The 19,587-nt window shown below is 33.6% G+C and overlaps 1 protein-coding gene across 4 annotated transcripts in view; it reads right to left on the reverse strand.

The window, feature by feature from the left end:
* LOC149679514 (plexin-B-like) overlaps positions 1-19,587 on the reverse strand; it is a 293,178-nt gene that overhangs the window by 218,611 nt on the left and 54,980 nt on the right. For all 4 annotated transcript variants that reach the window (XM_089835325.1, XM_089835323.1, XM_089835324.1 and 1 more), the window contains exon 2: positions 425-507. The gene's annotated coding sequence lies outside the window, so the exon portion shown is untranslated. The remainder of the gene's footprint in view (positions 1-424; positions 508-19,587) is intronic.

Raw genomic sequence — 19,587 nt, forward strand, 5'->3', positions numbered from 1 at the left:
AATTCAAACGTCAACAATATCTATGTTTAAAATGATTTTAGGGTTTAAGTTTCTTAAAACAATTTAAGGTGAATTAATGACGATTAAAATAATTAATATCAATTATATTTATTTAATTATTTAAGAAGAACCTCTTAATTGCGTCTCGACTCGGAGAGGTTTATTTGGTTCCCCAACTTGTAATATTATAAATGTGAAAGTTTTTGAATTTTATGAGATTGGATGTTTGTAACTCAATACCGCTTTAATGGCTGAACGGATTTGGATGAAATTTTATATGCGGGTAAAATAAGACCTGGATTAACTGTATGTTTGTGTCGGTTAATTTCGAGGTTTTGGAGCTAAAAGACTGTATTTGTTAATAGCAGAAAATGTAAAGCCGTATTTTCAAAGAAAAAAATAAATAAATAAAATTGAGACTTACCAATAAACTGATATTTCTTCGATCGTGTTGTCTTCGTAATATTTTCCAGGCAAAAAAGAACAATGGAACATGATCCCAAATTCCTGCAAAATCCAGAAAAAAAATAACTTGATCAGTTTCTAAAATACCTTTTAAACCGCTTCAAGCCTATCGAATATCCACGATAAATGTACCCACGTGATTAAAGTGATAGTAGCGTAAAAATAAGCACTGAATTTTGATTCACAACATTTTTAAATCGCAATTGGTTTTTAAGTTGTATAAGACAGTTTTTAAGAGGTGTACACGCTGTAACTTTGACTGTACTAAAGTGACTACGCGTAATCTTTAAAATCCCTGCCCTAGACAGTGTAAAATTGATTACTATTAATCCGTAATTAGTGTACAGGGAACTAGAGAGTGATTACCCCTTGAGTTTTCATTAATATCTGTCCCTTCAGTCCTAAACTTTTCAAAATTAAAATACTACTATAGTACTATCCCTTTAAAATTCAATTCCATAGCATTACTTAGTCTAAGCGTTTTAGAAACAATGGGATATTTGAAACCACCATATCTTAAAGAAAAAAATCTAAATCTTTTAAATCTCTTATAAATTTTAAGACTCGATATTTAGTAACGGTCCCCGATTCCGAGTTTACATGAAAATTATTATAGGAAAAGCTGAAAAAAAAACTCGAGTTCAAACGTCAAGTGTGGGTCTTCTTAGATTTCTATATCTTTATGTAACAAATAAAAAATAATAAAAAAAATAAATACATGTACAGGGTGTGCCCAATTGTGTGGTAGGAGCGAAGTAAAGTGTGTTACCCATAGAACACTTTAGAGTCAAAATTACCCATAGAATTAGAGTCAAAATTACCCATAGAATTAGAGTCAAAATTACCCATAGAATTAGAGTCAAAATTACCCATAGAATTAGAGTCAAAATTACCCATAGAATTAGAGTCAAAAAAGCCCATAGAATTAGAGTCAAAATTACCCATAGAATTAGAGTCAAAATTACCCATAGAATTAGAGTCAAAATTACCCATAGAATTAGAGTCAAAATTACCCATAGAATACTTTCTAGTCAAAATCACCCATAGAACACTTTCTAGTCAAAATTACCCATAGAACACTTTCTAGTCAAAATCACCCATAGAACACTTTCTAGTCAAAATCACCCATAGAACACTTTCTAGTCAAAATCACCCATAGAACAATTTCTAGTCAAAATCACCCATAGAACAATTTCTAGTCAAAATTACCCATAGAACACTTTCTAGTCAAAATTACCCATAGAACACTTTCTAGTCAAAATTACCCATAGAACACTTTCGAGTAAAAATTAACCATAGAACCCTTTCGAGTAAAAATTACCCATAGAACCTGCAGACTTCGGTCCTACCAACCATTTTGCTACACCCTGTATACCGTTTATGAGAACCTTGTCGTGTTAAGTAAAGTCGAAAAATATTTTTTTGGTGAAACTGTCGTAAGTCAAGTTAAAACGGCGTCTATTTTTTGACGCGGTGTAACTGAAACGTATGACCCATGTCGCGTCACAGTTACCTTAACCTGACGTCCCTTTGCAATAAAGGTATAGAATTGACGACAAACTATCTTGAAAGTGTTATTAAAATTCAGTCATATCATATTGGTATAGTTTCAATTTAAATTGACGTATCCCCAACACGAAAATAAAAATAATGTAAACATTTCTTTAACCGAAATAGAATTTTATGGTTCTTTTGAGAGACGCGATATTATGGAGAAATGTTTTTTAGGAGCCCGGGCTATATACCGAAATTTCTGTTTCTGAATATGACGTTTTTGCCAGGGATATTTTTTCCTTACATATTTATATTATATCTCGCACAGCCTGAAAAGGTTATGTTTACTTGATTTGAAATTTTTATGGATTTTTCCAGGAACAGGGGCCCTTAACGTATACACAAAATTCTTACAGAACAATTTTTATTGAACCGATTCTTCATCTCAATGGATAAATTTGACAATTTTTGAAGTAGCAAGATAACCAAGTATCTTTGTAAAAGATACAGTGCTCGTTTAATTTGGGATATCGTATAAGGTTTTGGCAAGAAGCGATATTTAGTTTACTAGGGAGAAGATATAAATTCGCCACATTTATCTCCACCTTTATCTCCAGTCCAGACGTAGGTCCGGAGTTAATCCCCGCCTCTAAATTACAACCAGCATCTCATTGGTATTTGAAAACTCACGTCAGCGCGACGCGAATGACAAAAATTACGTATTTTCCGACTAAAGAGAGGCAAAATAGCCCGGCCTCCTTTTACGTCCCCCCTTGTATTTTGAAAGGGGGACTGGGACTATGACGTGCGAATACTTAGAAAACTTATACCTTCTCCCTAGTCAACTAGATAGCGCTTCTTGGTTTTGGGTTTTGTTTTTTTAAAGACATCCTTTTAAGTTTCTTCTGCTAAAACTAGGTTTATGCCTAGTATGTGGAGGTTTAAACCTTAGACAAGGCTTGAACGTCACCAGTTCACCAAAATTAATTAAACGTAAGGGGTTATCCCTAAAATACTACCATCTTAACTTGAAAACAGTGACCCGGATGGCAAAATGGAGATAGAAGTTATATTTTCGACTCAAAATGGCTCCCCCTTAATTTATGCCAGACTTATCACAAACACCCTGTATATCATAAGTTCATAAGATATATTGACCATAAGTTTGTCACTGGTTACAAACTGGGGCTTGTCATGAAGTGACCTAGGTAGGTCATAGATTCGAGGTAAAGCGACGCCTGGTGAGGCGCTGTCAAAGGCTTAGTAAAGACTAAATAGGAAGATGGACTGCAAAATTCTCGCTTGTCGTTCTCGAACTAGCTCTTAGTAAGTCTCAAGCATTACGAAGTATAGGTAGTGTTATACTTAAGGAACATATCTTATAAACTTATGGTATATGCTATAATTTGGGTAGCGATGTCTTTGAAGAATAAGATATAGTTAGGGGCTTTCCTAATTATAATGTAAAGATATGTACTACAATGCGCTGGTACCGATGATATAAAAAGCACAAAACATTTCTCTATATCAAATGCTGTTTGTTGAAAAACAGGTAGAAAAACTTTACTACGTTTAAATAGCGTGACAAGCTCAGACTATAACTCAGTTAATTAAAACGATTTGAAATATTATCCCACTATAATTAAAACGCAACCGAATGAAAAGATCATTTAATTTACATAAAAATAACTAATTTCTAGTTAATTTTTATGGTTTTTCTCGACTTTCCGACATTGACAATAGGTGATTGAAGCATGAACTTATAAGAACTGCATGTTAGATGCAGAGGAGGCCCATCGTTTTGGGAGGAAACTCCCACAGTTGGAAACGCCGATTGAATCTTTATTTCCTAATTAACATTCGAAATGTTCTCCCTTATTAAACGAAATAAAACTGTTTTCTACCTCTCCGAATGACGACGACGTAACGGAGAGGTATTACACGAGACGTGTCTGTGTGTGTGTGTCAGTCACCGTGTTCGCAGTTGGCAAATCGAAGCAAACTTGTTTGCAGAAAGTAATTTTTGGCTTCTACTCGCATCTTTAGGATTAAGATATATGCGGCGATTGGCTAGGGTTACGAGAAATGTCTAGCCTCCCAATAGCGGGACTTCCACCCAAGGTTAACACAATTGCGGGTTTTCTTATCATTTATTGTGAATCAATCGCATTATATACCCAAGATTTTCAAAAATTGTTAAAGAGGCATAGGCTTGAATTCAAACGTCAACAATAGCTATGTTTAAAATTATTTTAGGAATAAAGTTTCTTACAACGATTTAACTAGAATTAAGCTAAATTAATGACTATTAAAATAATTAATATTTAATTATTTAAGAAAAACCTTTTAATTTCGTCCTGACTCGGAGAGGTTTATTTTGGTTTCCCAACTTGTTTTTCATTCCTACCTTTCACATCTTTGTCAAAAAACAATTACGATTAATTTAATTATAGTTTGACGTTCATTCGGCTCGTTTTCTCTTTGATCTCGCCGTTGGTGGTCCAACAGATTTTTACCCTTAAATTGCCCATTTTTCATACCTCTTAAATATTTATAAGAAAAAAAAAAGAAGTTACACGGCTTAAATGATTTTCCTTATTATAAATTGTCTCTTCATGACTTTGTCCCCCGATGCCCGACATTCAGGTTTTGCCCTTCGAATTAATAAGAAAGCAGATGGACGTTCTGCTGGCTATACACGTTCGTAAGATTGACACTGACATGGGTTCGTTACTTTGTCTTAGTCGCGAAGTAACGTAAGTAAAATGGTTTATACACAGGGTGTGTGTGATAAGTCTACACATAAATTAGGTGGTATGTTCTTTGGGACAAAAAGAGTGTAATGTGTCGAAGAACATGTGGACTACAATATTTAGTTACGGAGATATGGGCTCCCAAACATTGATTGGTCCCTAAATGTCCTTGAGATGACCTCGAAGTGTGGACATTTTCAACAATACCTCAAATTCAGGGTTCGTACGAAATATTTATATTGAAAATACCTGACTTTTCTAGCTAATCCCTGACCAAATTTTGCCAATATCCCTGACCATTTTAAGGTCTTTACCAGAGTCCACTTCATCACCCCTGGTCCATATTTATCATTGCTCGAAGCATGGTTTGATATTCCAAACGAAATCCCTGACGTATCCCTGACTTTTTAGGAAAACACTTTAAATCCCTGACTTTTTAACCCATTTTCCAAATCCCTGACTTATCCAGGTTCCGTACGAACGCTGTAATTAGCGATGAGAACTTTGCGCAAATGAAAGACACCTTAACCCGAAACTCTTGCACTGGGTGCTTTTAGCTTTACTTCACCAGCGTACGCACACTGCTACATTACCACATATTTCACAATATACTTCTGCTAGGTAAAGGTTCAATAACGTTTTTATATTGAAGGCTTTTGAAATTGTCCATAATCTATTTCGAAAGAAAACAGGCATTGAGCAGATGGCGCCAACCAGAGAGAAGCCAGAATCCTGTTCCCTCTATGCAATTAGGCAACTATAGCTCCATCTAGAAATGCCTACTGGTATTTCAATTATGATCATAAACGCTCATCTTATAGGTTTGTATAAACTAAATTTATATACTCGAGTAAACCCTAGAATATTATTTTAATAAAAAATTCTTCAAAGTAGGTTTTAAAACCTATTTATTGTAAAGTGTCCGAGCTGAAATCAAATTCCTTGACAATTTTTAAAGTAACTGTAAAGATGCGTGGGTAAAATTATTTGAAATACGTCATAGACACGTGTCTGAGGAAAGGCGTGGTTCCAAGAAACCTAAGGCTCTTTCAGACGATCCAACTTTTTGACTCAGATTGATGGTTCAACTCGAGTTGAATCAACTAGTTAGATCGTGTGAATAGACGCTGGATGAGTTGAGTCACCAAAAAAGCTGGCTAGGAAAAATTGGATCAGTGATACAATTTTTGCTGACTCAACTTTTTAAGTTCATTTCTCCAGCCAATCAAAATGAATTACAAAAAAAAGCCTTTTTCGCGGGTTATTTCGTAAGTGCCAAGGTAGGTGGCGCTTAAAAAGTTCCATTTGGCGGTAAAAGTTTAGTCGTGTGAATAGGAAGGATTTATTTCACTTTTCCCTTTCAAAAGTTGGGCAAGTTGATACAACTTTTTGACCCATCGAGCTGAGTCAAAAAGTTGGATCGTCTGAAAGAGCCTTAAGTGTCTAGTCCCACTCCATATGGAGTCTTTGTATGGTTGGCGTCACGTGTTGCCTGTGACGTATTTCAAATAACTTTTAACGAACCTTTAACAATGCCTTCTTAACAGTCCCTTTAAATTCCTGGCAATCCTGTTACCTCGCCGTTTAAAATCCCATATTTTTTTGTCTCCAAAGATTATTGAAGGGAACTGAATTACTAGGCTAGGCCTAAAACAATTTGATATCAATTAAGAGTAAATAGACGAAGGGGGCCGTGGTTGGGTTTGGCACTTGTCTCTGCCTTTCTAATTATTATATAGCGTATCTCTTCAATTGTTTTATAATAATAAACGTCGACCGGTAGCTCGGGCAGTGACGCGAGACAAAACGCTTGTATATTATTGTTTCCCAGCTTATAAAATGTTGCCTAAATAATATGAATTATATCATCCTTACGTAGCCTCAGCCCTCGTACACGCTCCGCTCAATAGATCATCTTTTTAACATAAGTGACACCCGTGCACTCTTTACATTGGGACTTTAGGAACGTTCCCTCAATTCAAATTAATTTCACCATCATTCAAGCGTATCCCCATACACAAACGCAAAACATTTCGATATAGACTATGTGTGTCAATGCAGAGAAAAATGTAACTAAAATATTTGTTGTTTATGTGTTTATTTAGTAAAGCTGATCAGAAACTATTCATGAAAATCTGACTCAAATTTGAAACGTTTCATAGAATCTAAGCCTAATTTTAAAGGCTCAAAAGGAACAATTAGAAGCTATGAATTTTTTTTTTTGTAATTAATTATTCATTCAAATCTACCAAGATTTAATAAAAGTAATAGTCGAAATCTATAATTTTTAGAAAATAATTAACCCAACTCTTTATGTTTTAGAAAATGCATAGCCCAGCCCTATATTTTTAGAATAAGCCAACTCTTTGTTTTAGAAATTAATAGCCCAACTTTATATACAAGAAATAATTCAACTATTATTGACTATTTTATATGAAAAATAGCCCATCTTCATGATTTCAAAATAAATATTATAAAACATTTATCAATAGTTTAAATTAGGCATGTATCAATCGTTTTAAAACAAATTAACCCACCTTCAATGTATTGAAAATAAACATAATTAGGCATGTATCAATCGTTTTAAAACAAATTAGCCCAACTCAATTAATTCGAATTAAATAGCTAAACTAAACGTAATTCAAATAAAAAACCCTACTAAAAATAATTCAAATAAAAAACCCAACTAAAAATAATTCAAATAAAAAACCCTACTAAAAATAATTCAAATAAAAAACCCTACTAAAAATAATTCAAATAAAAAACCCAACTAAAAATAATTCAAATAAAAAACCCTACTAAAAATAATTCAAATAAAAAACCCTACTAAAAATAATTCAAATAAAAAACCCTACTAAAAATAATTCAAATAAAAAACCCAACTAAAAATTATTCAATTAAAATATCCCAACTAAAAATTATTCAATTAAAATATCCCAACTAAAAATTATTCAATTAAAATATCCCAACTAAAAATTATTCAATTAAAATATCCCAACTAAAAATTATTCAATTAAAATATCCCAACTAAAAATTATTCAATTAAAATATCCCAACTAAAAATTATTCAATTAAAATATCCCAACTAAAAATTATTCAATTAAAATATCCCAACTAAAAATTATTCAATTAAAATATCCCAACTAAAAATTATTCAATTAAAATATCCCAACTAAAAATTATTCAATTAAAATATCCCAACTAAAAATTATTCAATTAAAATATCCCAACTAAAAATTATTCAATTAAAATATCCCAACTAAAAATTATTCAATTAAAATATCCCAACTAAAAATTATTCAATTAAAATATCCCAACTAAAAATTATTCAATTAAAATATCCCAACTAAAAATTATTCAATTAAAATATCCCAACTAAAAATAATTCAATTAAAATATCCCAACTAAAAATAATTCAAATAAATATCCAAACTAAAAATAATTTAAATAAAATAGCCAAACTAAATTTAAATAGCCTAATAATAAATTGAAAAAAAAAACACTTAAACCTAAGTTTTTAAATAAAATAAAATATTTTCAAAACAAAATAGCCTAAAACCTCAACGTAGAATAGGTCACTTTTATGATTTGATGGAAGCTGGACTTCATATCCTCAATCAATTAAACCATAATTAAAGAGAAGAGTCAAAAATTCAAGTCTCGAAGTAAACCTTTTAATTTTACCTTGAATTTTAAAACACACGCTACCATTTACAAAAAAAAAAAAAAAAATAAAAAATTGAAAGAAGTTAAAATACACGTTGTGTCCGCGGGGCGCAAGATTTCATTCTTGGCAGCAATGAAGAAAATATTCAAAGCCGGTTACGTAATAATAATAAAAAATACGTCAAATTAACTTGCCATAATATTAATGATTAGTTAACGAGCGTTTAACAGGCATTCTCTATGCTTTTAAGTTAAATGGTACCTTTATTGATAATGATAGATTTCAAAAATATGTCGACGACGAAATAAAGTCGAGTTCGTATTTAATGAAATATTTGAAAATGGTAATTATTCAAAGTTAATTAGCGTTTAATTATTATTCCTAACCCATATATTTTATTTATATATTAAAATTTCATACCCTTACGCCACACGGTTTAGCCTATAATTTAGTCTACATAGTGTTAAAATCCGGTGTGTTTCGAAACACCTGGTTTGACATATAACGTTGTATAAGGCGTTCTATAGAAGAAAAATATGTATTTTTTTCCTTTGGGGCCTATAATATTTATCATAAATAAAACATGATTCATTACAGTATATGGTCTTGTGTTTTTCGCTATAATATTCAAGGAAATGTTGACCAAAGAAAATAGAATAAGGAATCGATAATTAGAATTACGGATAATACCAAATTAACAAATGAGGGGATAAAACTTAAAAATGTGCAAAATATTTGTGGCTAGGAAATAGATGTATAGCAGGGATAGATGTAATTTTAGAAGTAGGAATGGAGAACAGAGTGATCTGGGCGCGCGTCTAAGTCCCGGACCCCCTTCCACGGAACGGGGGGGGGGTATGAAAGAAGAGGCGGGTCATAGCGACAGAGGTAAAAAGGAATTACGTATTTTTCGCCGTCCCCGTCAGCAACGTCATCAAAACGTAGTTTAAGTGAGCCAATAAGATAACTGAAACTTTTCGTTACGTCGGACTGAAGTAAATACTAACAGTTCCCCATTCCTACTTCTAAAATTAAATCTATCCCAGGCCATACATATCTTATTAAGTTTATTACTTGTTAATTGGTATTATTATCCGTAGTTATTCATTTAGATAATAGACGGTTTGCTAAAGGGTTGTAGCAAAGTGTAAAGGGATCATCTAGACTAACAATGGGGCTAGGTGCCGATTTTTGAGCAACTTTGCGATGGATTCTCTAGTAAACTGAAGATAAACAATTTCTATTTTTAATTTACTTGTAAATTTTTGCATCCCTCTGAGAGGAAATTCTCTATTGCTTAACTTCAGTTTGCTAGAACCCGCACTGGACGGTTTTTCAGTTGGCTAGAACCCTCAAATTTTGTCCTAGCAGTGACTCTAAATTAGAATCAGTGCATACGGACTCGCAACGGAGCTAAAAGGGTGGACTGTCGCAGAGACATATCAACATCTACATCCTTCCAATCAAAAAATTGTAAAATTACATGGAAATTTCTGTAATCTAAGTACAATAATAAAAATTGTATTCCCAAACGTTACAAACTCCTAAAATACTGAAATTAATTGTCAAAGAAGATTTTTTTAACCATGGTAAAATGACGAATTGTCTCGATAAAAAGTTATAATAAATTTGATGTAAAATCGAAAAATTGTGGATGGAAAATAGCCACAAAACTGCGATATTTATTCGTATCACTATAGCTAAATTAAAAAGTAGAGAGGAGTCCCTATTCCTTAGGCTAAATTTCTCGATTTGACCTTTGGGGCATTTTGTATAAAGGTGTTTTTACTTCTAACATAATCGAAATGTTTAAGACTTCCTTTAACCGTGACTATAAAATTGTGATTGATTATATGATTGCATTAATAGTTTTTTGTCGATTATAAAAGTACTAAGTAAGCGCTGAAAAACACTCGATCGGAACTTAACGTTTTGTTAAATACCATCCATTAACCCAGACCAGAGTGGTTTAATAGTCGCATCAGGATATGCTTTTCAATTCTATCATAAACTCTACTTATTTTAAATTAATGGTTCGTGTTAAAATATACTTCATGGGTATATTGAAAGAGTATCAAAAGAAAAAAAAACATAATTTGTAACGAAGAAACTTATATGAACAATAATTAAAATTTGGCTGTAAAACCAATAGCAGGTATAAATGAGGGATTTACTTAGTGCCCTGTATGATGTTTACGACGTACGACAAGTCTTGATTTCTTTCTCCCAATCTTCAAATATATTCCATGTATTGAAAGAGTACCAAAAGAAAAAAAATAATTTGTAACGAAGAAACTTATATGGACATTAATTAAAATTTGGCTGTAAAACCAATAGCAGGTATAAATGAGAGATTTACTTAGTCCCCTCTATGATGTTTTCGACGTACTACAAGTCTTGATTTCTTTCTCCCAATCTTCTTTGGTCGACCAATTAACGTTTTAGTTTAATATTACCAGAAGGGAATAACGACCAATTAGCGTTTTAGTTTAATATTACCAGAAGGGAATAAGAGAGAAGGGACACACTTTATATCTCCATAATGCTTTACACTCGTAACAACAGTCTTACTAACCTCAAATCAACTACCCTTCACTGATTGGCTATCTAACTTCTGTCTTAGCTTGACGTCTCGGTTGACGAATAAAAAGTAGCTTTGTTTACAACTTTACATTGAAGGAGATAAAAATGGCCGAATTTCATGTTGATAAACGAAATCAAGCTGTGCAATTAATTTAGATACACGGGAATTGAGAACATACCAAAATCAGATAATTTGAAGGTAATAAATAGATGAAAACTAATTATTCTGAATTAAAAAAAAATTATTTTCAATGAAATACATACTTGAGGTTATAATTACGCAAGAACGAAACATCGACAGCCCTAAGCCTTTGGAGAATGAAAATCTAGCAGACTGCCGCGTGCGGCGCGTAGAACTTAAAGAACTATATTTGCAGTAAATTGGTTAAAAGCTGTGTACTTGCGCAAAGTTTTCGCGGTTTTCTTGAGGTTGGTCGGACTCTCGTTATCAAAGCAGGCTCTAATGTCTCCCTTCTCTCTTATTACTTCTGATATTACCAAATTACCATAAGATCATAAGATTATGTTCCATAAGTCTGTCACTGGTTACAAACTGGAGCTTGTCATGAAGTGACGTAGATGAAACGTCATAGATTCGAGGTAAGGCGACGCCTGTTGAGGCGCTGTCAAAGGCTTAGTAGAGACTAAATAGGAAGATGGGGCTACAAAATTAACTGAGTGTAGGTATTAATTCCTGCGTCATTCTCCAACTAGCTCAATATATCTATTTCCTTGTTTATTGGGAGATATATTTTGTAGACCCCATGTTCTTTGACAATTCCCACTCAGTTTGAACCTAAGAATACCCCTTGTCGAAAACACCCCTTATGCGATTTTTTCCTGGTAAACCGTTAGATCTTCTTACTACCCTCACATTCACTTATACCTATTTGCCTTTGATAAAATTAGTGGTACACACTCTTATGGTCCAATCGTGTGATATCCACTATAGCAGACGATTATTAAACTTAAAACTACTTATAATTAAGAAACACCGTACGATCAAATTTACAAAAACTAAAAACCTACGAACGTGTTCGGCTGAATTTGTAATTGAGTTGAAAGCCGACCGACCGCAGCGCCTCCCCTAGTACCAACCATCTCTTACTTAATACCATTTGCGTCTGTCTCACCTGGGGAATCTGAAATGCTCCCTGTCACTATTACAGAGACCCCGTCCCTACTTCATTACATAGATATGAGAAATTATACTTATCTAAACGTAAAGGCTTTCCAAAAACAATGTACCTTCGAGATGAAATCAATAGTCGAGACCATTTATTGCTATTTCGTTCGTTAATTTGTGTATAATATCCCTTGCTATTTCGTTCGTTAATTTGTGTAAAATATCCCTTGCTATTTCATTAATTTGTCTAAAATATCCCTTGCTATTTCATTAAATTGTCTAAAATATCCCTTGCTATTTCATTAATTTGTCAAAAATATCCCTTGCTATTTCATTAATTTGTCTCAAATATCCCTTGCTATTTCATTAATTTATTTTTTTGTTAAACATTTCTTGTGATTTTGAAAATTTTGCAATATATTTATTGCTATTCCTTAAATGCTAACGATTTCTTGTGAAAATGATTGTTCTGTAAAACCATTCTAGTTTTTTAAATATCTCTTGTATTTCGTTAACTATGTAAATTGTTCAAAACATATTCTTTGCTTTAAAATATTTCTGTTCACGTTAATCCTGATTTGGTTAATTGATTCCAGGTTAATTCATGGCGCTTTACCAAATTTTTTAGCTTCCCCTTTCCACGTAGTATCAATGCTATAACGTCACAAATGAACTGCCAGTCTGCAACATCAACCATTTGAAATTAGGCTGACGACATAAGACAATTTCGGAATTAAAATCTGGTAGACGGAGTAGGTTAAACAAATATTTCTGATATCTATTGTTCAGTTTATATTGGCTGGTTCCATTTAAAGAAGAGCCAAGGCTTAGCGTTGAGGTTTGAAGGTGAGCTTAAGCCTCTTCATTCGCCTTTCGAGCTAATACAGGCAATTTAATGAGGATCTGACCTCGTCACGAAACCCCATCTCAATTAAAGTCTGCGCTGTTAGAAAAGCCCCAATGCACGAAGCCCCCTCGCTTCAATCCTTTGGGGACTTACAGGGAGCGAGAAATTTGTGGCGCCTTGTTTCAATTCACCAAAGACTGATCCTACCTAAGGGCAGGGTCTGCTAATCTTAACCAATGAAGGTAATTAAGTTTAAGGTTAAATAGCTACTGGTTTAGTTAAAATGCTTCTCTAAAGAAATAGAAAATTCAAATAATTCTTCTATTGTTCAGAACTAAACTACAAACTTTTTAATTATTGAAGGATTTTGTGACCATGGCAGGAGTATGGAATTTTAAATTATTTTCAGTCTAGTCTAGTATAATATCATAAGTTCATACGATATGTCCCATAAGTTTGACACTAGTTACTGTGAGCTTGTCATGAAGTGATGTTGGTGACACGTTATAGATTCTCGTAAAGCGACGCCTGGTGAGGCGTGCTGTCAAAGGCTTAGTAATGCAGACTAAACAGGAAGATCGAAGTTCTGTAAAATTAACCAACCGAGTGTAGTAGTTCAATTCTCGCTTCTCGTTCTCGAACTAGGTCGAGGTGTAAGTCTCTAGGATTACGAAGTATAGGTAGAGTCATACTTATCACGTAATTTATCTTATAATCTTATGATAATATCAATATTTGTTAGAGCTTTATTTGTGAATTTTGAAAATTTTGCGCGCTTCGACAATTGATAATGTCTAGTTATTAGTGAATGCGTTCGGATAAACGAGGTGGAACCAGAAATACATAAAGATAATAGGAATCTTTGTGTAACCATTTTTTCAAACGTATCTAAGAGGATTAGGGAAGAGCTAGACTAATCACTATGGATGACGAATTTTACCTCTCGTACGCCTGACCTCGCTTTGGTACCAAACAATAAAGTAACACAGTTAGAAAGACGTCAGAATTATGAGCTCTCAAGCTGGGCCCACAAAACCCGCATAGAAATTAACATGTAGGCGCAATATTATTCCAATTAGTTGTATGTATTCCTGTATGTACATTAACATGGGTGCCTGACGTTTATCATAGCTATTATTTTCCATCGCCAGTACAGCAAGGTTTAACTCGATAAGAGTTCGGAGTTTTGAATCAAGTTATGGACGTTTGGTTAAAATCGACGAAAAACATGCTTACCCCAGGCTATTATCCGTAACACAATAGATTCAATCTACATTAGCAAAAAGTAAAATCACTTAGAAACCGGCTGATATCGTGGTATCCCTGAAGCAAACTGATATTCTTTTGGAATATTTTTTCAATTTGCGTTAATGAATAATAACAAGTAGGGAAACCAAAACATACCTCTACGAGTCGAGTCGAAATTTAGACGTTTTTCTAAAATTATAAAATAATTGATATTAATTATTTTAATCGTCATTAATTTACCTTAATTCTAGTTAAATCGTTTTAAGAAACCTCATTCCTAAAATAATTTTAAACATAGCTATTGTTGACGTTTGAATTCAAGCGTATGCCTTTTTAACAATTTTGGGAAATTTAGGGTATATAAGGCGATTGATTCACAATAATTTATAAGAAAACTCGCAATTGCGTGAACCTTTGATGGAAGCCCTGCCATTGGGAGGCTAGACGTTTCTCGTAACCCTAGCCGATCGCCGCATACCTCTTAATCCAAACGATGAAAGTAGAAGCCAAAAATTGCACACGTTTGATCCTATTTGCCAATTGCGAACGCGGTGACAGACAGACACACAGACATGTCCAGAGTAATACCTCTCCGTGACGTCATAGTTACTCGGAGAGGTACCAACACACTCATCATTTTTCATTAAAGGGAAGGTGAAAAAGAAAATGATTTTTTTAATAGATTTTTTCTACTACTTATGAGACCAAAATCTGCATAGTGAAACATCCAGAAAATGGCTCCGAATAATTTCAGTAAGTATATAGCATTAAAAAGTGTCACACTTATGGAACATATCTCATAAACTTATGGTAGCGTTGCATTCTGAGCTGGAGGCTAGCTGAACCCATAGAATGTGAAGAGTGTGTTTCTCCAATAAAAATTTTTAACGCGTAGCTCACGACCTAAACCAAAATCTTTTTTTATTTTTCCAACCAAAACTTACTTCTCAACTTTGAAAATTCGCTAAAGAATAAAAAAAAATAAAATCGGTTTCGAGAAATGCTTGAGAAAATTTTTCAAAAGGAATTTTCTCGTTTGATGTTAAAGGTGTTAAAGAAATATTTTTGGTGTGCGAAAAAGATTCACTTGAATAAATATAAAATTAAAAAGATGTGTGAAAAAAAAAATTAAAGATGAAAATATGAAGTTAATTCGTAACGTGGGTCTTTGATTCAATATTATTTATTTTATGTTGACTCATATTTTTGAGTGTTTCGCTCGAATATTGATTGCCCTGGGGACCTGAGGTTGTGTTGTTGGTCTGTCTGTCTGTTAGTAACACGGTCTACTCACGGTTTCACGTGCAAATTATAAAAAATAATAGTAAGGAGTTTGAAAAATTGGAGTTTCTGTTAGAATAAAGATTTTTTAAGATTCAGAACAAGTATTTGATAAAACGTGGAATCAAGGAGTATTAAGAATGGAGTAGAAATAAGGGATCATGAAATACAGGGTGTTCCTAAAAGAGTAATTATAGGACCAAATTACAGTTGGTTTTAGCAAAAGTGTATAGATATAAAAACCAAAAGTATACTTCATTAATAATTCCCTGCCTTTGGCTGTAGTCGACATGAAAAAACTTTATGAGCCTATTCACGGCTTGTTCTCTGTGCCACGGTCGGGAAGGTAATCCTACGCAGAGGGGGTCGACACTATTCCGAGATAAATGAGTGCTTCTCATATTACACGGCCCAGCAAGTTTCAACGAAGTGTACATTTTGTTTTTATATCTATATCCTTTTGGCTTTAGGGATGACCCCTAATAGGGGGGCTAGTCATTCGCTGAAATTTCGTACACCTGATTACTGATTTCTGAATTTTTATGTGAATTCCAATGATTACTGAATGAATTCCTTGATTTCTGTGATTACGATTATTTTCGGTGATTTCCTTAATCTTTACACTGATTTCCCGTTATTGGCGCTGATTACTTGTGATTTCTGTTTGAATTCCTGTGATATTTTGGTGAATGCCGTGATTACCACTGGATTTTTCGTGAATTTCGATGAATGCAGTAATTATTTCTATTTCAACGGATTATAATTTTTATTTTGGATTTTCGAATTCCTCGATTGATTATGCTTGATTATTTCACGAAATGTGTGATTACCGAGGTGATTGCAAAAGATTACTAGTAAATTATGTGATTATTTCCAATTTTCTCAAGATTTCACGTGTTTTGCAGTGATTATCGGAGATTTCTGATTACCTTTGATTACCTACAAGGATGATTTTGATTACTAATGATTTTCTAAGAATTCTAGAAATCAAGTAATCGATTTCTGTAATCGGATTTGTACACCTGATTATTCAAGTGACTAACCCCTCACTCCTTATTGTCCTTCAATTTCAAAAAAGTTAAAAAGTAGGTCTTATAAGCTTAGACACTTTGAAGATATTTGGTCTAATGATACACTTAGCGCACACGTATTTTAGTTCCTGTTAATTTGTTTCTTAAGCGACTTTGAAATAATAATTCATTAAACTTAAAAATTAGGCGTTTAAAATACAAAACATTTCAAACTAGTCGTAGATTAATGGGCCTCGAGCTTTGTCTGTCCAGATGCCCTTTGAAGAAGTAGACTTTTGAACATATTTGTCTTATTCACTTGTACCATGGTAGCAAAAAAACACAAAAAAGAACTCAAGGCCAGAAGGCACGAAAAATGAACTGTACATAGCCTACGTAAAACGTAACATGCAAAAGGTAGGCCCAGTCCAAGTCCTTTAGTTTTTTTTATATAAACCTAAATGATGCTTAGTATAAATTGACTCTAAATTTAAAGTTTTTGTAAACCTAACTGAAAAAAAAAAATAGAAAAAAAATTCTAAAATATATAAATTCTTCTCTATCACCTGCTGATGGTAAAGCCGTTAATTTTGATCCAGAACCTTTAGGGTATTTTAGCGGGCCTCCAACATCTTAGGTAGATTTGTTTTAAATATTTCTTCATAAAAGTTGTATAAAAAATGTGTTACAGGAGGGGAGTGAAAAAGTATAGATTAAAAAAAAACAATAATTAACTAAGCTTAAAATTAAAACATCATTAGATGGGTATATAATGCAAAATGTTCCGGATAATTTGCCTTAACATTTTTTTTTTAAAAAGTCGGTATTTTCTTTTTTCATAAATTTGGTATTATGGTTTAAGAAAATTCAGGGAAACGATGCTACTCAGTCTAATGTACATAATTACTATAAATTATACATTTTGGAATTAATTTGTCTAATTTTTATGCTTAAATTCGGTACGCATATTTAATATATATACACGGTGTTTCTGATAAGTCTGGTGGCATAAATTAAGAGGGATGTTCTTTGGGTAAACGATTTTGAGTCGAAAATGTTATATACTTCTATCGCCTGCATTTTGTTTACCACAAGGGCCACTGTTTTCGAGTTAAGATTGTTAAGAGTATTTTACGGATGACCCCTTAAATTTAATGAAGAAACTGATTAAGGCAATGGTTTCTAATTTAATTAAGGGGTCATCCCTAAAACACCCATCAAATCATGACTCGAAAACAGTGGCCCTTGTGGCAAAATGGAGAAGTTACAATTTCGACTCAAAATCGATTTCCCAAAGAACATCCCCCTTAGTCATTAAAAGTCAGTCAAGATCGTCCCATTCCAGCAGACCCGAGAATTTTACCTTTATGGTTGACCCCCAAAAAGCATGGCTTTAATATTGAACTTTTAGTTTTAAAAAATTTGGGTCTAAATAACCACAACACACATATACTTCATACGGAAGGGTCCAACACCTATTTGGAGCTCAGTGTCTACATAGACAGGAAACTGTTCCCGGTTTCCAGTTAATTAAAACACCCGGGAAACGCCGGGTAATTAGTTCTATATAAATAGGACTACATAATTTTCGAAGCAAACTGTACTCGTCCTTGTATTTCTCCCTGAATTTTGGACATACAAATTTTATTCAATGTGAAGGTTGTTCATTATGTAGAGTTTTTATTCCAATAGTTGACGCCAAAAAGACGAGGTTAATTCCTTGCCAACTTATGGTAAATAGCGCATTAAGCCTTGGCTAATTTCCGCCGGGATGCTGGGGCCCCATAAAGCATAAGTTCAAAAAGATATGTTCCATAAGTTTGACACTGGTAACTTTGAAACTGGAGCTTGTCATGAAGTGAGTGAGGTAGGTCATAGATTCGAGGTAAAGCGACGCCTAGTGAGACGCTGTCAAAGGCTTATAGTACAGACTAAATAGGAAGACTGCTTAGTACAGTCTATATAGGAAGATGAACTGCTTAGTACAGTCTAAATAGGAAGACTGCTTAGTACAGTCTATATAGGAAGATGAACTGCTTAGTACAGTCTAAATAGGAAGATGAACTGCTTAGTACAGACTAAATAGGAAGATGGACTGCTTAGTACAGACTAAATAGGAAGATGGACTGCTTAGTACAGACTAAATAGGAAGAACTGCTTAGTACAGACTAAATAGGAAGAAGAACTGCTTAGTAAAGACTAAATAGGAAGATGGACCGCTTAGTACAGACCAAATAGGAAGATGGACCGCTTAGTACAGACTAAATAGGAAAATGGACCGCTTAGTACAGACTAAATAGGAAAATGGACCGCTTAGTACAGACTAAATAGGAAAATGGACCGCTTAGTACAGACTAAATAGGAAAATGGACCGCTTAGTACAGACTAAATAGGAAAATGGACCGCTTAGTACAGACTAAATAGGAAAATGGACCGCTTAGTACAGACTAAATAGGAAAATGGACCGCTTAGTACAGACTAAATAGGAAAATGGACCGCTTAGTACAGACTAAATAGGAAAATGGACCGCTTAGTACAGACTAAATAGGAAGAAGAACCGCTTAGTACAGACTAAATAGGAAGAAGAACCGCTTAGTACAGACTAAATAGGAAGAAGAACCGCTTAGTACAGACTAAATAGGAAGAAGAACCGCTTAGTACAGACTAAATAGGAAGAAGAACCGCTTAGTACAGACTAAATAGGAAGAAGAACCGCTTAGTACAGACTAAATAGGAAGATGGACTGCAAAACAGAATGCAGTCAATTCTCGCTTGTCGTTCTCGAACTAGCTCGAGCTGTAAGTCTCTAGCATCACGTAGTATAGGTAGTGTCATACTTATCAAGTAACATCTCTTATAAACCTATGATAAAGAAATACTAATAACACTCATCTATATTAAAAACCACCAAATCAACCTAATACATCGTATATTTAATTTTCCTGGCAAAATACAAATTACGAAACACACACCACTTTGACGCGTGCACGTGTTTTAAAAACACGAGGTGGGGAAAAAGTTTCTTAATGCTATTAACCTTAACCAAATAATTTTTTGGCGCCAATTATTGGCGCCTTTTTAAAAACCGCACGTGCAACTTAATTTCAGGATGA

This window comes from Phalangium opilio, unplaced genomic scaffold (genome assembly GCF_054372755.1).
Source record: "Phalangium opilio isolate 3A_F unplaced genomic scaffold, DU_Popi_V2 ptg000041l_1, whole genome shotgun sequence".
In the NCBI taxonomy this organism is placed as follows: domain Eukaryota; kingdom Metazoa; phylum Arthropoda; class Arachnida; order Opiliones; family Phalangiidae; genus Phalangium; species Phalangium opilio.